Source organism: Trachypithecus francoisi, unplaced genomic scaffold (genome assembly GCF_009764315.1).
Source record: "Trachypithecus francoisi isolate TF-2019V2 unplaced genomic scaffold, Tfra_2.0 Lachesis_group19, whole genome shotgun sequence".
Lineage (NCBI taxonomy): Eukaryota > Metazoa > Chordata > Mammalia > Primates > Cercopithecidae > Trachypithecus > Trachypithecus francoisi.
The window spans coordinates 21,369,679-21,390,445 of NW_022681464.1; the positions used below are offsets into that span (position 1 = coordinate 21,369,679).

Here is a 20,767-nt window from a genome sequence, read left to right on the forward strand (position 1 = left end):
AACAACCTCGAAGTAACTAAGAATTCACTCCCATAAGAAAGGCATTGCTCCCTCTTAATGACCTAATAATCTACCGTTGGAGGTCCCATGTCCCAACACCACTACATTGGGAACCAAGCCTCAACATGAGTTTTGGTGGGGACAAATCATATTCGAACCACAGCAATTTGGGAACAGTTTTTCTACAAATAAGCTTACTACTATCAGTGTTTTTCAAACTTGCTGTTGTTTTCTATGGAACCTTTTCTTCAAAGGAAATAGTTCACTGAAAAATAACAATGACAAGGCATAGCTCCTTTAGCAGTAACAGGTGTAAAGCCTGTGGCCCCATTTATTCAGCCCCCTCCTCCATGAGACAGTCCCTGTGGGGACTCCAGGAGCCCTCCGGGAACCTGGGAAGCACTGCTTGAAAACCACAGAGCTCTAGTATTCATGGCATTCATGTTCTTTACAAACAATTAGCTTTGTCATATTAATAAAAATTCATGCACATATTCTTAAAAACCACACATAAAACTGTAGAGCTTAAAAGAATTTCCTATACACTTCTCTATACCTTTGAAGTCCAGAGGCAACCATTTTCATCTAACTGTTCATTATGATGATGATTCCATATTCCCACATAATACTCATATACCTACTTTTTGATTTTCATATGTTGATATTATCTGTTGACCTCCTACTATGGGAGATAAGGATTCTATATAGGATATTATACATAATATTTCCTCCAGCATGTGTGTCTTCTCTTCCTATCTCTCTTTCTTCTTTCCCGCTTCCCCGTCACGTTTTCTCATTCTCATACCACACACATGAGCACACACATGCTTCCCTTAGCTTAATCTTCCCAATTTAACCACATAACAATCTTAGATAAAGCACTAATTAGTGTTTACATTATTTTAACTTGTATATATCATCCACATGTAAGCCACATGGGAATTTATAATTATATTTCTTTTACACATTTTTCTTTTTCTTCTTTTTCCTGACATTAGTTGTGTCATATTTTGTTTTCTTAATTTTTCATCTGCCCATCTTATATTTTCTCAAATTCTCCAATAGAAATGCAACACTCCTCTTAAAACAGTCAAATATGTTAGTTCTTTTTTTTTTTTTTTAAAGTATCCTCATGCTTTTTGTGGCAAGATTCTACCGAGCTGTCACCCTAGGACCGCTCTTTGCCTCTCTGTAGTTTGGGTCCTGTTCCCTGAATTCTTTGTTTTTCTTTCTCGATGGACTCCCTCACGGGTGGGTGGGTGGGTGCGCATGCAGGAGCTTCCTGAGGAAAATGTTTGGGACAAACACATTTTTGGAGAACTTAGGTGTTTGAAAATATTTCTTTATTCTTTTCTTACATTAATTGTTTCTTTGACTTTATACATAATTCATTGTTTAGAAATACTTTTTCTTCAGAAATTTCTTTCTTTCTTTTTTTTTTTTTTTGAGGCGGAGTCTCGCTCTGTCGCCCGGACTGGAGTGCAGTGGCCAGATCTCAGCTCACTGCAAGCTCCGCCTCCCGGGTTCACGCCATTCTCCTGCCTCAGCCTCCCGAGTAGCTGGGACTACAGGTGCCCGCCACCTCGCCCGGCTAGTTTTTGTATTTTTAGTAGAGACGGGGTTTCACCGTGTTAGCCAGGATGGTCTCGATCTCCTGACCTCGTGATCCGCCCGTCTCGGCCTCCCAAAGTGCTGGGATTACAGGCTTGAGCCACCGCGCCCGGCCTTTCTTCAGAAATTTCAAGGGATTTTTTTTTTTTTTTTTTTTTTTTTTTGAGACAGAGTCTGGCTCTGTCGCCCAGGCTGGAGTGCGGTAGCCAGATCTCAGCTCACTGCAAGCTCCGCCTCCTGAGTTTACGCCATTCTCCTGCCTCCGCCTCCCAAGTAGCTGGGACTACAGGCGCCCGCCTCGTCACCCGGCTAGTGTTTTGTATTCTTTAGTAGAGACGGGGTTTCACCGTATTAGCCAGGGTGGTCTCGATCTCCTGACCTTGTGATCCGCCCGTCTCGGCCTCCCAAAGTGCTGGGATTACAGGCTTGAGCCACCGAGCTCGGCCTCGAGGGATTTCTTTACTGTCTTTTAGCTTCCAGTGTTATTAAGAAGTTATTTTGTTCCCCGATTCATTTTATTTGACTTTCTATCTTTCTTTGTTCCTTTTGTTGCTTGTTCATTTCGTCCTTCTCCTCTTCCCTCCCTCTTTCTTCTCTCTGAAAACACTTATGATTTCTTCTTTATCCCTGGTATTCTATTGTCTCTTAATAGTATATTTGGTGTGATATGCACGAGTTCCCCCAGTTGATTGTGTTTGAAATTCAGGGACTTTTACTCATTCATTCCGTTCCAGGAAATTTTATTATGTACTTTTAGCAATTTCTGACCTCTACTTCTTCTGTTCTTTCATTCCGAAACTAATTTAGACTCAAACTCTAACGTTATTTTCTATTTATCTTCTTTTTGTCATCTATCTCTACAAGAGTCTCTCATCTTTGTTCTGTTGATTATATTATTTCGCCTAACATTTTTAATTTTTAAGAACTTAATTTTCTCTGATTTCTCCTTTTTCATAGCATCATGTTTAGTTTCATGAACACCATTTCTTTTCTACTATCTACATAATACACATTTCAGCTTTTTAAAGCTACATGTAACAGCTTTCTGTTCTCTCCCGAGTCTTTGTTTCCTTCAATTTCCTGTTGGTTAGTTTGCTTTGGTCTCTTTTTGTTGGAGACTTTCCTCCGTATCTGGTATTCTTTAGCTGTCCGCTCAAGCAATGTACTATGGGCTTCAGGACATTACCATAAAACCATTAGACAAAGCTGAGTTGTTTCACTGAAACGCCCTCAAGAATAGCAAGATTTCTTCCCCCTTGGGTAGTCAGACCCTCTAGCAAGGTGCCCCCTCCAGTGTTCCACCTGGGAAGTACAGCCTGGGTGCCAGTGTCGTGGGAGCTGAGCCACCTAAGAAGGCTTGAAGGAAAAGGAGAGTTTGTTACTACTTGGCATGCAGATTTCTAGTCTCCCAGATTTCTATATTGTATCTCACCCTCTCCTGCCACTGTCCCCAGTAATGCTAAGCTTGTAGCCTCTACAGTTAAGTTACTCGAGAGAATAACACCCACCATCTCTCTTAACAGGGTGAAAGAGGGGTAGTTGTCAGGCTGCAAAGAGTTGAGAAGGGGATTTGGGAGTCCAGTTCTTGTTAAGAATTTCAAACAGTCCTGTTTGCAAGTCTGTCCCTTAGCGTCAGCAATCCTTTTTGCCTCCAGTCTTTGAGGCTTTCCAGGGTTCTCAATGGAGTTCCCATTTGTTTCTTTTTGGCATCTCCTCTGCAGACACCTGGGTTTCTGTATGTTTGTTTAGCTAAAACACATACCACTTATTCATTCCATTTCCATTAAAAAGAAAAGTCAATAGGTCTCTGCTGTTGTGTTCTCTCCTGTTTTCTTTAGAAAGTGAGTTTCTTTTTCTTTTCTTTTTTTTAGTTGTCATTATAGGAGTTCCTTTGAGAGGCAGAGGGGAGACTTAAGCAAGTGTCCCATCCACCATTTTAATTGTAATTCTCTGCCTTCACTCTTTAGCCACTGCCTTATAAAGGGAGCACATTCTCAAACATTTCTCCAAAATGATCCCACCAAATTCAGCAGTTGTGTGTTTGGGGGTGGGGGCCAATGGGGACAACACAACGTTTCATTTTTCTCCACAAGTACACCCAATGCTAAAATGAAAAGCTAAATCCCAGCAAGGTATGTCATTATTTCTATCAGACATAGCGAAGTACAACATTCAATTAGGATAAGGAGATCCTTTTATTCTGAAGTTACATGTTGTTCCCTATATTAAAACTTCCATCATTTATCTGTGGAATTAAATATCTGAACATATATAATTATAAATAATTCCTTCCTAGGCAAAACTATCTCTCTTAAAAAGTGAAAAATACATTTCTTTTGTAATTGAAGTTCTCCCTAAACTATTAATTAAGTCATAACCTAGTCAAGGCAAGTAAAATTACTTAGCAGTCATTTTATATTTGCTTTTTGTTAGAAGACAATGTAAAATCTAATAGTGAACTAATTTCCCTTTCAAGTTGTCATGATGATTCGCATATGGACCTCATTTGTGTCTTTTGTTATTTGAGGTAGGGTTTGTCTTGAATCATTTTATATACTAGTTTTGCTCCTTATAATATGTCAATCTGGAGACATCAGTCTTCTAGAAATATTGTACCCTATTTGTTCAAGAGTATCCCATCAACACTGAAGCTACCTTTTACACTTAGAGATATATACACATTCAATTATTTATCCAACTGCAAGACTTGGCCCTGAGGAGGGAATCACAGGTTATTCTTGGCATCCTTTACTTTATTCCCACATTTGCACTCTCTATGCAGTCTGCTCATCTAGCTCCAAAATATTCTGTTGCCATCAGTACTGCCTGAAGACACAGTCAAGGGAGTTGAGAGGTTGTGGGGATGGGCTGCCCTGGGCCTCACATGTTAGAGGGCCTTGATGCTGTCGTCTTCCTCTGCGTTCTATGTCATCCCCAAAGAGCTATGAGTTAGAAGAAAAACAAGTGTCCCTCTTCTAACCAAGCTCTGAGCATGTGAGACTCTGGAGTTTCCTGCCCAAAAGGCCTTGAGACTGCATCCTGGTCTGTCTTCCCAAGGTGAACCTGCCTCTAGTATACACACCTTAGATACTTAAGGGTAGTTGAATAGTAGTTGTTTTTGGGGATGTGGATGTAGGGGGTAGGAGTCAATCTTGGAAGAATGAGCTAAGGTGTTCATACACACCTTAGTGCAAGGCCCTTTCAGATACAGGACAGAACTAGGGATGGGAAGAGAAGGCAGAGTGGGTGCTCTCTCTCTCTCTCTGAGTGGCCATATTTAAGAGAATTTCAATATGAAAGTGGCCTTAAAAATCATTATGAAGATACAGGTATTAAGGTAGGAAAACATATCTGGTTTAACAACTTATAAGTTTGCTTTATAGCTTTTAAATATTTAGACATATTGTTTGTATGTCCCTCTTCGTATTCGTGCCTCAGGTCCTACAAAATACTAGGGGCAGGCTGGGCATGGTGGCTCACGCCTGTCATCCCAGCACTTTGGGAGGCCGAGGCAGGTGGGTCATGACGTCAAGAAATCAAGACCATCCTGGCCAACATGGTGAAACCCTGTCTGTACTAAAATTACAAAAATTAGCTGGGCATGTTGGTATGTACCTGTAGTCCCAGCTACTTGGGTGGCTTAGGCAGGAGAATCATCGCTTGAAGCCAGGAGGAGGTGGAGGGTGCAGTGAGCTGAGATCACGCCGCTCACTGCACACCAGCCTGGTGACAGAGTAAGACTCCGTCTCAAAAAAAAAAAAAAGAAAGAAAGAAAAAGAAAAAAAAAATACTAGGGGCATGTCTGACTGCCAAATTGATAGTGCAGTGTTCTAAAAGTAACTATGTGCCTTCCCACACTTTCTCTTCTCTATGAAATTTATCTGTCCTTAACAACAAAAAGTCTCAAAATCATATTTTAAAAAAACATATCAGAAAGCTGAAGACAAAAATCCAAATACATTAATTTTCAAAATGAGGTTAACCTTTTCTTGGAGAGAAGAATTCTATAGTTGTTGTCACTCCTGAGGGCACAGCAACAGGTGGAGCACCTTCGCCACAGAGCTGGGTAAGGACAACCAGCCCAGCTATTAACAGACTTTCTTTTTTTCTTTTTTGAGATCAAGTCTCGCTCTGTCACCCAGGCTGGAGTGCAGTGGCACGATCTCAGCTCACTGCAAGCTCCACCTCCCAGGTTTATGCCATTCTCCTGCCTCAGCCTCCCCAGCAGCTGGGACTACAGGTGCACACCACCACGCCTGGCTAATTTCTTTTTGTATTTTTAGAAGAGACAGGATTTCACTGTGTTAGCCAGGATGGTCTTGATCTCCTGATCTTGTGATCTGCCCGCTTCGGCCTCCAAATGTGCTGGGATTACAGGCGTAAGCCACTGCGCCTGGCCTTAACACAGTTTCAGGTGGGCAGGCCCCCCAACCACAGAAAGAATCCATGCCTTCTTGTTAATTCCTTTCCACAGATTGGAAATGGAATATTTGGGGGTGGCTGATACAGGCTGGGGCAGGGCAAGAGAGTTGATGGAGATCCTCTCAAGGTGCACAAGTCTTCATTCAGTGCACAGTAGCAGTTCTCCAGAAGTGAAGAGAGATATCCATACACCTGGAAAGCTGGGTGCTGGAGTGTAAAGAAGAAAGAGAACCCCCCACGGTCCACAAATATTAGCAGGTAGGCTTTAAGTATGAAGACATCTCTGAGGTAATGCTACTGTCAGTCTTCCTAAAGATAAATTTCTATTTCTTCCCCAAATACATCTAAAGCCAATGACAAATCACATTAAAGCTATAGCAAAGCTTACATTCATATCTAATCATATTAGATTAATCCAGTCTCCCTGTGTCCCCCCGACACCACACATGTTAGCAGCCCAATAGAGAAAGGGATGAGCCCTTTTATGGGAGTAAATACTATTTATTTCTGTGCTTTTACCCACTGACATACAATAAACATTTATAAAACACATGAAGAAGCTGAAAAATATGACTATGAAATAAAAAATAAACATGAGAAGCAGACCCACAGATGGCTCAAATGTTGGATATAGCAGGTGGAGATTTGTTTAAAAATTATGATAGATATGTTAAAAGATATAATGAAAAAGTGAGAAGCATGCATTAACATTGGGAAATTTCGATATATGGGCATTATCAAAAAGTGCAAAATAGAGACGATCAAAATTATGTATAATAAATGAAGGATTCATTCAGGGAGTCGAACAGCAGACTGGCCCAGTAGAAGAAAGGGTCAGTAATATTTAAGATATGTCAATAAAATCATTCAAACTGAAACACTAGAGAAAAAAAGAGTGAAGAAAATGGGACAGAAATCCTGTGACTGTAACATAATAGCTAATGATCTAAGATATTTGTAATTGGAGCCTCGGAAAGGTAGCGGGGAGAAAATCAAGGAGAACAAATATCTGGAAAGGTGATAGGTGAACAATTTCCAAAACTGGTAAAAGATATCAACCCATGTATGAAAAATGTTAAGTAAAATCCAAGCAAGAAAATTCAAAAACAAACAACTAAACAAACAAAAAAACTTCACCACCAGCACCAGCACCACGTTGAGGCAATTCTGTGATTAAACTATTGAAAGACAAGGATAAAGGGTAAATCTTAACAGCTGCCAAAGGAAAAAGACGTTTCACACAGGCAACAACAACCTTACGAACAATGTCTGAGTTTTCAGCTAAAATACTGAGTGCCTTAAGACATGCAATGTCTGCAAAGTATTGAAGGAAAGCAACTCTTAATCTAGAATTCTATGTTCAACAAATATATCTTTCAACATGAGGGTGAAATAAGATGAGAAAGGTTCAGAGTGTTTATTTTTAGCAAATACGTACTACAAGAGACAAGGAAATTTTTCAAGGTGAATTCTTGCTGGAAGCCTGAATCTACAAGGAGAACTGAAAATTATTAGAGTGGATAAATGACTAAATATCTGGGTAAGTATAAAAGATCTTTTAAAAATTACCATCTATCTACCTACCTACATATCTATCATCATCTACCTATCTATTCACATTTTAAAAACTTGTGACTATTTAAAGCAAAAATAATAACACATTTTGTATCTGTTACCTATAAGTAAATAAAATACATGACAACAAGAAAGCAAAGGACAGCAAGTAAATAGAATTATACTTTCTAAAGGTTCTTACACGGTTATTTTTGAAATATTATTTAAAGGTAAACAATAAAAAAGATGCATGTGTGCAATCTTAAGTCACAATGAAAAATAAAAACACTCCATTGAGGTATAGTGGAAAACATCACGGAGGAGATAAAATGAAATAATAAAATATTTAATTAACTCAAAGGAAAGCAAACAAATAAGGAACACAGGAACAAAAAACAGATGTGACAAATAGAATACAAATACCAAGATGATAGAGTTAAATCTAATGAGAGTAAACATTACATTAAATGTACAGGTCATGGTCACCAAAACAGCATGGTAGTGGTATAAAAATAGGCACACAGACCAATGGAACAGAATAGAGAACCCAGAAATAAACCCAAATACTTATAGCCAACTGATCGTTGACTAAGCAAACAAAAACATAAAGTGGGAAAAGGACACCCTGTTCAACAAATGGTGCTGGGATAATTGGCAAGCCACATGTAGAAGAAGGAAACTAGATCCTCATCTCTCACCATATATAAAAATCAACTCAAGATGGATCAAGGTCTTAAATAAGACCTTAAACTATACAAATGCTAGAAGATAACACCGAAAAAACCCTTCTAGACATTGTCTTAGGCAAGGATTTCACGACCAAGAACCCAAAAGCAAATGCAATAAAAACAAAGATAAATAAGTGGGACTTAATTAAACTAAAGAGCTTTTGCATGGCAAAAGGAACAGTTAGCAGAGTAAACAGACAACCCACAGAGTGGGAAAAAAAACTTCACAATGTATACATCTGACAAAGGTCTAATATCCAGAATCTACAATGAACTCAAACAAATCAACAAGGAAAAAACAAACAATCCCATTAAAAAGTGGGCTAAGGACATGAATAAAAAATTATCAAAAGAAGATATACAAATGGCCAACAAACATATGTAAAAATGCTCAACATTACTGATGATCAGAGACATGCAAATCAAAACCAGAATGTGATACCGCTTTACTCCTGCAAGAATGGCCATAATAAAAAAATAAAAAGAAAAGAAGATTATGGTATGGATGTAGTGAAGAGGGAACGTTGCTGATGGGAATGTAAACTAGTACAACCACTATGGAAAACAGTGTGGACATTCCTTAAAGGACTAAAAGTACAACCACCATTTGATCCAGCAATCCCACTACTGGGTATCCAACCAGAGGAAAAAAGTCATTATACAAAAAAAAAAAAAAAAAAAATACTTGCACATGCATGTTTATAGCAGCACAATTTACAATTGCAAAAATGTGGAACCAATCCAAATGTCCATCAATCAACGAGTGGATAAAGAAACCGTGGTATGTATATATGTATATGTGTGTGTGTATGTATTTATATATATACACACAATGTAATACTACTCAGCCATAAAAGTGAATGAATTAATGGCATTCACAGCAACCTGGATGGGATTAGAGACTACTATTCCAAGTCAAGTAACTCTGGAATAGAAAACGAAACATCATATGTTCTCACTCATAAGTGAGATCTAAGCTATGAGGACGCAAAGGCATAAGAATGACACGATGGACTTTGGGGACTCATCAGGAAAGGGTGGGAAGAGGGTGAGGGATAAAAGACTACAAATTGGGTTCAGGTGATGGGTGCACCAAAATCTCACAAATCACTACTAAAGAACTTACTCATGTAACAAAATGCCATCTGTTCCCCAAAAACCTATGGAAATAAAAAATTAAAAATGAATTCTGTAAATGGACTCAATATTCCATTATCAGACTGAATAAAAAACCAAGACCAAACTACATGCTGTTCATAAAAAAAAATGCTTTAAATATAAAAACACATATTGATTGAAAGTTTAAAAATGGTAAAAGATATACCATAAAAATATTTGTGTGCCTATGTAAGACACATTAGATATGTTAGACTTCAAGACAGACTATTAATATATTATCAGATAAAGAGAGATATTTCATGGTGATAAAGGGTCAATTCATCAAGAAGATATAAAAGTAAAAATACATATAGGGCTTCCAAATACATAAAGCTAAAATGAACAAAATTAAAGTGAGAATAGACAAACCATAATCATTATTTAAAGGCAAGCAGAAACCCTTTGGAGGCCCTTTATTTCAACACACATACACAAACACTATTACTGACCCACAATAAACTGGGGTGGGATGTGTTTTGAGAGAGAAGTTTCTGGGACCTTTCAAGGCAAGTTGTATCTCTAAGACTGTAGCCTAGAAGTCTCATGCAAAATGTGGGAGACTCAGTGCACAGTTTTCTGACAGCCAGCAAAGTTAAAATGCTCACACGTATGACAAGACATGGGTTGTTTGTCCCTTGCAGCCTCTAGGTGGAGTGAGTCATAAACAACCTCATCCATTTACCTTGATTGTCATACAAATATCACCAACTTACAACCGGGCATCGTTGCTCACGACCTGCAATTCCAGCACTTTGGATTGCTGAGGCAGGCAGATCACCTGAGGTCAGGAATTCAAGACCAGCCTAGGCAACACAGTGAAACCCCATCCCTACTAAAAATACAAAAATTAGCTGGGCATAGTGGCATGTGCCTGTAATCTCAGCTAATTGGAAGGCTAAGTCAGGAGAATCACTTGAACCAGGGAGGAGGAGGTTGGAGTGAGCCGAGATCACACCACTGCACTCCAGCCTGGGTAACAGAGTGAGACTCCATCTCTAAATAAATAAATAAATAAATAAAACAAAGCAAAAACAAAAACATATCAACAATTTATTTGTGTTCCATGATGAAACAAAGATGAGGAAAAATGTGTTCATATTCTTGATTCCCTCCCTGCAAGCTTGTCTTGATTGTCAATTGCTGAGTTGGGATCTGAGTGGGACATTCTGGGTTCCTGGAAGACTACGGTGATCAATAGGACATTCTCAATCACAGGCAATTCTGTGGCAGTCACTTGTGTGACAGAGGCCATGCAATAGGCACACAGCTTTACCACTGGCTTACCCTGAAGGCTCTGTGCAGCACTGTGAGCACTGTGCCTGCAGGTGTGAGCCCATGATCAGGACTCTAGGGTTTTCCCCAGAAGGTGGTTCTATGGGCAGCTCTCACTGGGTTTCATAGAACTAAAGCTTGCTTTACAAATGTAGGGAGAAAGAACATCATGGAATGTTTTCTGCTCCAGATGAAGAAAAACTTAAAATTTCTGACAAGTTCTGGCATTTTAAGAGAGGCCATTAAGCACTGGAGAAGTTTTGGTTGAAGACCAGACTTCAAATAAAGTTGTTTGAAATGCTGTCTGGAGACAGATATATTTAAAAACTGATTAGTCCTACTCTTTATTGAGGTTAAAATAGACTTTCTAGGGGAAAATGGGGAAGAAAAATCTAACTATCCAGAAGAAGATGGCATGATGGTTGATGTTACACAAAGGCTATAACACAGTCATTGAAGGATAAATCAGAATCCATCCAATCCCAAGTAGGTAAACCAGAATCATCTTGAAATTTATGTCAGAAAAGTAAAACACAGCTATAAATAGTATTAAAGAAAAGTTTTGATGAAAAACCCAATCTTTAGGAAAATGGAATATAACTTTTATACAAAGGGAAAAGAAGACTGAGTGGTCTCAATTTACATAGAAAAAAAGGAGGTTGAAATTTCAAAACCGTATTTGGAAAAAATTCTATGTGAGAAGGAACATCAGATCTAGCATTTGACTGAATGTTTGTTGAAGATGACAGATCTGTTTGCTGTCCTTAGAGATGAAATGGACAGTGGTCATTAGGTGTTGGATATAATTAAGAGAGTCAGAAATAAGAGACAACTTAGATGAGGAGTTTTGAAGAATCATGCATAACATCAAGTAAAAAATTCCTTACAAACTCTTGAAAAAGTAATCAAATATATAGTAAATTCACTAAAAGAAGCTTATGCATTATATTAAAATATTCCAAGCAAGAGTGCATCAGAAAATGTGAAGATGGAGAATGAAGTTCAAAAGCTTGACAAGAAATGAGTGATGGAATTTTATCAAAATGAAACCTCACAAGAAGTTCACCTTACAGGAAAGAGACTCTAGAAAGAGAGAAGAAATGTTTCAAAGCAGATACAAGATCAGCTATGCCTCTGAGGAGCTGGACACCTATAGAAAAGAATTATTTCTACGTTGTTGTACTATTTTAGTAAAAGCATTATATTATGACTTGTTTAACCAGACTACCATGACATTAAGAAAAACAGGCATTTCTTACGAACAATACAGTAACTAGAGATATCTGAAACTTTAAGAGGTAATTCTAGGCTTAGGCAGGAGGATCAATTGAGGCCAGAAAATAGAAACAGGTCTGGGCAAAATAGCGAGAACCCATGTCTACAAAAATAGTAATAAAAATAAAAATCAGCTGAGCACAGTGGCTTGTGCCTGTAGTCCCAGCTACTTGGGAGGCAGAGGTGGGAGGATCACTTGACCCCAAGAGTTAGAAGATGCCTTGAGCTATGATCAAATAATTATTGCATTCCAGCCTGGATGACAGAGTGAAACTGTTAAAATAATAACAATAATAATAAAAATAATAATAAGAAGAAGACGAAGAAGAAGAAGGAGGAGGAGGAGGAGAGGAGGAGGAGGAGAAGGAGAAGAAAAAGAAGAAGAGATATTTCTGTTGACTTCAAGCTGTTCTGCAGTTCCACCTTTCCAAAAACATGTGGGCATGTGAGGTTCCTGGATGGCCCTAGCACTGCCTCCTGCAGGGTGTGGCCCAGACCATTGCTCATTGTGACTCTAAGAAGAAAAAACACTTCTGGGGCATCATTGAGATAAAGTGCACACCCCACTTCCACTCCTCTGTGCGCATCCTGGGGGCCAGTAGCATTGTGACAGGCCAAGGCTATGGAATCCCCCGTATGGACCTGGAGGTACTGGAGAAACTCGACAAGAACAAAAGGCTGGCCAAGAGGTATGGTACCATTAGGCCCTGGAGTCTCAGATCAAGCAGATCCCACAGATCCTTGGCCCAGGCCCAAATAAGGCTGGCAAGTTCACTTCCCTGCTGACACACAACAGAAATATGTTGGCCAAAGTTGATGAGGTAGAGCCCACAATTAAGCTCCAGATGAAAAGGAGGCTATGTCTGGCCATGGTCATTGGCCCCCTAAAGATGGCAGATGATGAGCTTGTATGTAAGACCCACTTCACTGTCAGCTTCCTGGTGTCACTCTAGAAGAATTGGCAGAATGTCCATACTTTAAACATGAAGAGCACCATGGCAAGCCCCAGTGCCTGTGTGAAAGCACATTCAAATACATTTCAGTGCCATGTACACACAAATGAGCGAAGAACCTCCCCTTATATGTAGAATCTAAGAGTGGAACTCGAGAGTGGAGAGTGGAATGGTCGTTAGTTATTAGGGGCTGGATGGGTAGGGTTTGGAGAGGTGTTGGTCAAAGCATACACAATTTTAGTTAGGCAGGAGGAATAAGTTCAAAATATCCAGTGTACAACATGGTGGCTGTAGTTAGTAACGATGTACAATATTTCGAAAATCACAAAAACAGATTTTAAGTGTTCTCACCGCAAAAAAATGATACCTACATGAGGTAATGCACAGGTTAATTACCTCAATTGAGCCATTCCACAATATATACATACTGTAATGCATCATGTTGTATATGATAAATGTATAATACAATTTTAATTTTTCAATTAGAAGAATTAAAAAAGAACCTACCCTTTATCCAGTCCTTTACCCACTCTCATGTCAATTAATGGAGTATATAGAGCATATAGAGTATGACAACACGTAGCCATGTGTAAACAAAATGAGGTAACAGGTGCCTATTTAGACTAATGCATATTCTTCATAAGTTCCTTAGGAGAGATCTTAAAATGGGATTTTAGGCATTTGGATATATTGGTAGTAGTAGTGACAGGAGAGGAGGGAAACAGGAGAGGCTGTAAAGTTTTGAGACGCATTTTTGTTCCTCATATTTATTTAGGGCCCTAAAGTTGTGTTATGTGTGTAGCTCTCTGCTTTGCCCAGCAGACCTTTCTCATATAAAACTTTGGCTACTTAGCACAGCCTTTTAAACACAAGGAATAAAGGAAAAAAGGAATAAAGGAAAGCAGAAATGTAGAAGCTAAACAAGAGTTGCCAGGTGCAAAGTTAATTGTATATGTGACATGGCAGCAGAGCAAAAGGGAAGGAACCCATGTTTACCGAGCACCTACTGTGTGCAAAGGAACCTTCTATATGTTATTATACTTCATCCTTCTAAATCCTGTGATTTAGAAAACATTATTTTTATTTTATGGATTAAGAAATAGAATGTTAGAGAGATTAAGTGACTTGCACTGGGCTCAGGATTAATAAGAGAAAGTATATATATTTGATCTTGTATTTGTGTGATTCTTAAGTCTTACATTCTTTCTACTGTTTTCATGAATAAAGAGGCCACTTTCCCAAAGCAGATGAACCACCTAGCTGTATTTCCTTGAATCCCAAAGACCTGGTTCTGTTCCACTGCAAGGTAAATACAGCAGGTGTGGCAGTTAGATGGAAGTGGGGGAGAACCTCCTAGGCACCTAATAGTAGAACCGGTGAGCCTATACCTAGATTAGACTCTGCAAAAGTCAAGAGGAAAGGGGAACCTGATGGGAGGGCTGGGGAGACATGATATGGTTTATTTCATAAACTCACTTCAGTCTCTAAGAGTATGGAGTGCCAGAAGCCCTGAACTCACATTCCGCCTCTGCTGTGCCTGACAGTGAGTTACTTAATCTCTATATTTTTTATCTGCAAAAAGATAATAATATTGGCCTCACCCAGTAGCTGTGGTGAATATTAAATGAGCTACTATATGTAAAAGAGTTAGGAAAATTGGTTAGCACATAGCAAGCTCAATTAGAGTAATTATCATCATTATCATGGTTGACAGAAAATATATGAATCAGAGTATTCTCATTTAATACACATTTTCTACAACAGTGGAAAGCCCGAGAAAGGTAAGGAAAACAGCAGATTTGAATCACTTAGGGATAACAATGATTGGGCCCAGTAAGACTGGGCCTGAATCAGAATCTCCAGGGCTGGGTTCTGAGCATCTGTGTATCGAAAAAATCCTCCCAGATTCTAATGCGCAACCCGGGTAGAGAACTTTTACTGTTCTACTCACATTTTTGTGTTTTTCTTCCCCAGTCTCTCTTGATTTTTTACATATATATTATGCATTAAGATACCTGACTGAATTTTGATATGATGTCAGGGGCTTGCACAAATGCATTTTGTTTCACATGTGGTTGGTGACCCTGGACATTAGTTACAAGTTTTTATAATACAAAGAAAAATGAAGGCTGTGTTGCCAAAATTAATGGAAGAAAATCTGATATGAAACTTAATTGCTTCGTGATACCTATTCTATTTAATTTGTACGGTGAATGTGTGTGTGGCCCAGGGAGCACCTACTTTTTGGAATGGGATAGGTTGAAAAAGCATCAGCTGTGCTAGAAAGCTTACAAAGGAGAACGGTACTGAGCAGGACCCTTTGCAGAGAGTCAGAGACTAGGCATGATGTAATCCATTTGGTTAATTTAAAGTAAATAGGATAAAACTCTTGCTAACATCAAAGTAACCACCAAGTAAGAGCATCTCAAATCACAGGGCCCAGGCATGACTATTCAAGATTTTCTTTTTTTCTTTTCCTTTTTTTTTTGTCGAGATGGAGTCTCTCTATGTTGCTCAGGCTGGTCTCAAACTCCTGGACTCTCAAGCCATCATCCTGCTTCAGCCTCCCAAAGTGCTGGGATGACAGGGGTGAGCCACCACACCCAGTCTGTTCAGGATATTTCATCTGAATTTAGGGTGGGCCATTCATAAACTGACTGAGTCAAGTCTCTTTTCTGGGTGAGAACACCCGTAAGCACACAGTATGAGAGCTGGCAAAATGGAAGAGTATCTACGATGTTTCTGATAGTGGTTTTCAACCCTGGAAACATTTTAGAAATACTGATGAGACTTAAAGTTAAATATGGAGGCCTGTGTCTCTTACTCAGAGCTTTTCATATAACTGATCTTAAGTGGGGTACAGACTTGGGTGCTTTTGCTCTGTAGTTAGAGTTGAGAACTGCTGGTGTATCGGAAAGAACATAAACTTTGTAGTCAGTCAATATAGGCTTGAATTTTTTTGCTGTTCTGTTGGCTTGATGTGAGGAACTTAACTGAACTTCAGTGTCCTTATCTGTGACAAGAATGTAACACTATACCTTACAAGGCTACTATGAGACAAGTGGCAATGAATGTAAAGCACTTAGTATTGTGCCTGATACATGGTAGATACTCAGAGGTGCTTACAAAGTACCTCATAGCTTTCTTTTCAGCACTTCTTTCTTCTCTTTAGGTATCCTCCACTTCTCCCCTGGAGACCACTCAAAGCTTCCAACCTGGTATCCCCATGTAGCTCTGCCTTACATAGAGGTACCCAATATTTTTAAATTTCCTAAACAATTTTTCCACTTTAACTGTATCTAGTGCAAGGATTTATGACCTCTGGAATCACCTGCAGGTATTTAAAAAATGCTGATTAAAAAATCCTACCACCGGTATTTTGTGATTTATAACCCTTATTGCTAGTAGTATTTCTCCAGATACAGCAATGCAAATCTGTGACAATTCTTCAGAATGTGGTTTTTAAAAAATCTTTGGAATAAAAGTGAAGTATTCAGGGACAAGGTAAAATATACAGTAAACATTTGGTAAGTCACATTTCCATTATTTCTGTAGTAAGCATTTACTGAGTTCTTAATTTGTGCTAGATGTTAGGTATAAAAAAGTAATTAAGACTCTGTCCCTCCTTTCGAAGAGTTCACAATGTGGTAAAACTGATAGAAAATAAATGCAACTTATTACCTCTTTAACCATCACTTTTATTGACTGCCTACAATGCAGCTGGGGACATTTTAGATGCTGGAGATACAGGTATGAATGAAAAAACTCCCCAAATGGGCCGGGCGCGGTGGCTCAAGCCTGTAATCCCAGCACTTTGGGAGGCCGAGACGGGCAGATCACGAGGTCAGGAGATCGAGACCATCCTGGCTAATACGGTGAAACCCCGTCTCTACTAAAAATACAAAAACTAGCCGGGCGAGGTGGCGGGCGCCTGTAGTCCCAGCTACTTGGGAGGCTGAGGCAGGAGAATGGCGGAAACCCAGGAGGCGGAGCTTGCAGTGAGCTGAGATCTGGCCACTGCACTCCAGTCCGGGCGACAGAGCGAGACTCCGCCTCAAAAAAAAAAAAAAAAAAAAAACTCCCCAAATGACTAGTGGCTTAGATTTTGTTGGGGGAAATTCAAGAAATATGTTTTTATGATAGAAGTAAACACAGGGTAGTCTGGCAATTTAGTTCAAAAAGGCAAACACCCACATGGGGATAAGTTTACAGGAAGGCCTTCTGGAGAGAAGACGGGACAACTGATTTTTGAAGAACAAGGAGTTAGCCTGGCAGCTCATGGAATGCATGTGTCATATGGTTATTTTTATGTATCAACTTGGCTGGGCCACGATGCCCAGATGTTTGGTCAAACATTAGTCTGAATGTTTCTGTGATTGTGTGTGTGTGTGTGTGTGTATGAAATTAACATTTAAATCAGTAGTGTTTGTGTAAAGCAGACTGGCCTCCATAATGTCATAATGTGAGTGGGCCTCATCCCATCAGTTAAAGGCCTTAATAGAACAAAGATTGACTACTTCCCCCAACCAAGAAGGAATTCAGCAGGAGACAACCTTCAGATGTGCACTGCAATATCACTTCTTCCTGGGCCTCCAGACTGCTGTCCCACTCTGTAGATTTTTGACTTGTCAAACTCTATAATCACATGAGCCAATTCCTTAAAATAAATCTCTCTATATGTGCACATCCTATTGGCTCTGTTTCTCTGTGGAATCCTGACTAATGCAGTATGCATTTCAGTCAGATGAATCCTTCCTGGTTCTTCTGAAGACTCAGTCCCACCCCTTGCTTTTTTTTTTTTATCACTATCACCAAGAAATAGATGTCATCCAACATGATATCTTTCAACTGTTTCCATTTACCTCAAAGGTTCCCCTTATCTTTATTGGTTCACTCCTCCTTTTCTGTTTAAGAGGAAAAGTACTCCCTTTCCTTCCTAGGGCTAACCTTCCACCTGTGCTCCAGGTCCTTCACAAGCATTCTGTTGGGAGTTCGGTCTAATAATGATCTCCTCTCTCACATCTGCAACCTCTCCTCCTCTCCTTTTGCTTACAATTCACTCAAGCCTTCTCCTGTACACACATTTCTACACACACAAATGTCTGGGTGTGTGCATTCATGAACATGACTCAGTCTCTAGATAGGCTGGATCCAATGAGCTCAGATCCTGCCAGGCCATTCCACAAGAGGTAGGTGCACAATTTACTTGACTTTGCATTTATGGCCTCCTGTTAAGGGTCAAAGTTTTGTGCTGGAAATGTCAAGGATTCAGCGTAGTAACATGGGTTTCCTCAGCTGTTCAAGAGTCTTGATTTACAGTCATGAATATATTTGATTAGTTAATTATCACTTAGTAAATGAGAAATGGGCCAGGTGTGGTGGCTCATGTCTGTAATCCCAGCACTTTGGGAGACCAAGGCAGGCGGATCACCTGAGGTTGAGACCAGCCTGGCCAACATAGTGAAACCCTATCTCTATTTAAATACAAAAATTAGCCAGGCATGGTGGTGCGTGCCTGTCGTCCCAGCTACTCAGGAGGCAGAGGCAGGAGAATCACTTGAACCTGGGAGGCGGAGGTTGCAATGAGCCAAGATAGTGCCACTGCACTCCAGCCTGGGTGACAGCAACTCTGCCTCAAAAAAATTAAATAAATGAAAATAAAATAATTATAAATGCTTTAGGGATAAACTTTTAAAAGGAGTAATAATAAATTGAGATGTTTATGATTATGCAAGGGGAAACTGTAGGAAAATAAAAGGACAAAAGAGAAGGAGGATAGAGGATAGGAAATCTGGAGATAAAATGAAGATGAGTGGCAGAAGGGAAATTGTAGGGAATGAGATAAACCCTGAACAGAGGCACCAGGAACTCACATTACCTAAGACCTTATCTTTTTCTTTATGAAATAACATGATTTACAACCAAAATCCAGTAAAGATCTAAGTCTCTCTCAAATTTTTAATGCCAGAATGCCTTGACAAATCGTATCACTGCACAAACACATACATATATACATGTGGTGTAGAGTAAGGTTTGAGGCTACATTGTGCTGAATTATTGGCAGAATAAAATGGCTTGACTTATAAACTATGAAATCCCATATTTCATTCTTTTCTTGGCCTTATTTTTATAAAATTACTCTTCATCTAGTGTGAACAACAAAGACTCAGATTCATACTAAATGTGCCTCATTTCCCAATCTATGCTCAGAGTATTCCTATTTCTACAGAAACAATATTCATTTTTTTTTCTGAAAATTCAAAGAGCATTCTCTCCATAAAGCAATATTCATGTAAGAAAACTGCATAATTGCAACATGCAGGAAAATAACGTATAATCGTATTTTTAAAAACCCTGCAGAATAACGAACTTGATAGTGACATTAAAAGTAGGGCAAGGATAAAAGCTTTACAGAGACCAAAATATTCTCTTGGGTGAAAGCCTTCTTAAATTCTAATTAGTTACATGTATGTGTTTTGTGAATATAAAAAAGTAGAAAACATATACTATTGAATTTTTCTAAGACATGCTGAAGTCTTGGAGTAATTTCTTAATTGAATTTGATGTCAAAATAGCAGTTAGGTAAAAAAATTTTTTAAAGATCTGTAACACTGCATGGTTTAACCCTAAGAAAAAGGCTGTTGACCTATTGATTGATGTTAGTTCCAAGTTTATAGGTTATCAGTTATTACAAGTGACATGATACAATTTCATAATCAGATTTTGTATATGCTTCAACTTAAACATTTCTTATCAATCTGTATACTTTTAAAGTCTGGTTTATTAAGTCTAACACAACGTATTTATAAAACAAAATTTTAAATGACTTCCTTCATAATCCCATTTAAATTATTAAATTGCCAATCTAAAAATATCCTAACAGCCAAAAGCTGATTTTTAAATAACATCACTTATTTCCCCTAATTTTAAAGCTCAACTTTTTAAGGTAATGAATAATAAATTCACTTTAAGTTTTAAAAGAAACATACTTACCATAATCTCAGTTCATAAGGCTGAGAAAAGGATTAGAAACTTATTAATGATTGTTAACAATTAAAATAGACACCTAAAATGCCCAAATTTACCCTCCTTAAATTAAAAAGAAAGTGAGTTGACACAAGCATGCTAGAACACAGTTACCACTGTGACTAATTCAAAAATTGTGTGGGGGAATATCAACTGGTCAAAAGAAACCTCAGAGTTCCACCATTCCTTAACATGAAATTGAAAAGGCAAAATTTATGGTACATTGATGACATACCATGGAATGATTTGTTCAGTGTCTTTCCAACAGTTGAGATTACAGCGATCAGGGTATTTCAATTATTAACTTAAAAAAAACTAAATGCACTTAACAACAGATGTCATTGCAGAGAAAAAAGGTGATAGTGGCTTCAAAGTATAATGCAGTTTTCAATCTCTATGGTGTATAAACATTAAGGCTCCTTTTATTCTCAAGATCTTTCACACCACTGATCAGGAAGGTCTCTGATCTACTTTATGTAGGCCTGACTGATCTTTCATAGCGGATTCAGTAGGATCCCTGGAGAACATGCTTTTACATGGAAGATCAGAGTTAGAATTACAGTTTGGAAACTGGATTCTCCCACTGTGAATATAATAAGATGTCCTGCAACGAGAAGAGAGGTTACAAGTAGACGACTCCCACACAGTGGCTCTAACAATCTGTGGCAACTTGCACAGTCTGTCTCATATTTCAAAGGAGACAGGTCACAGACATGTGTCCTCACACAGAATTTTAAAAGAACTTTCTCTGAAACATGTGCATTCAGT

At 38.8% G+C, this 20,767-nt stretch overlaps 1 protein-coding gene across 3 annotated transcripts in view; it reads right to left on the minus strand.

Annotated features, from left to right (window-relative positions):
- Positions 1 to 20,767, minus strand: part of DTNA (dystrobrevin alpha) — a 401,494-nt gene that overhangs the window by 307,750 nt on the left and 72,977 nt on the right. The gene's annotated exons all lie outside the window — the stretch shown is intronic.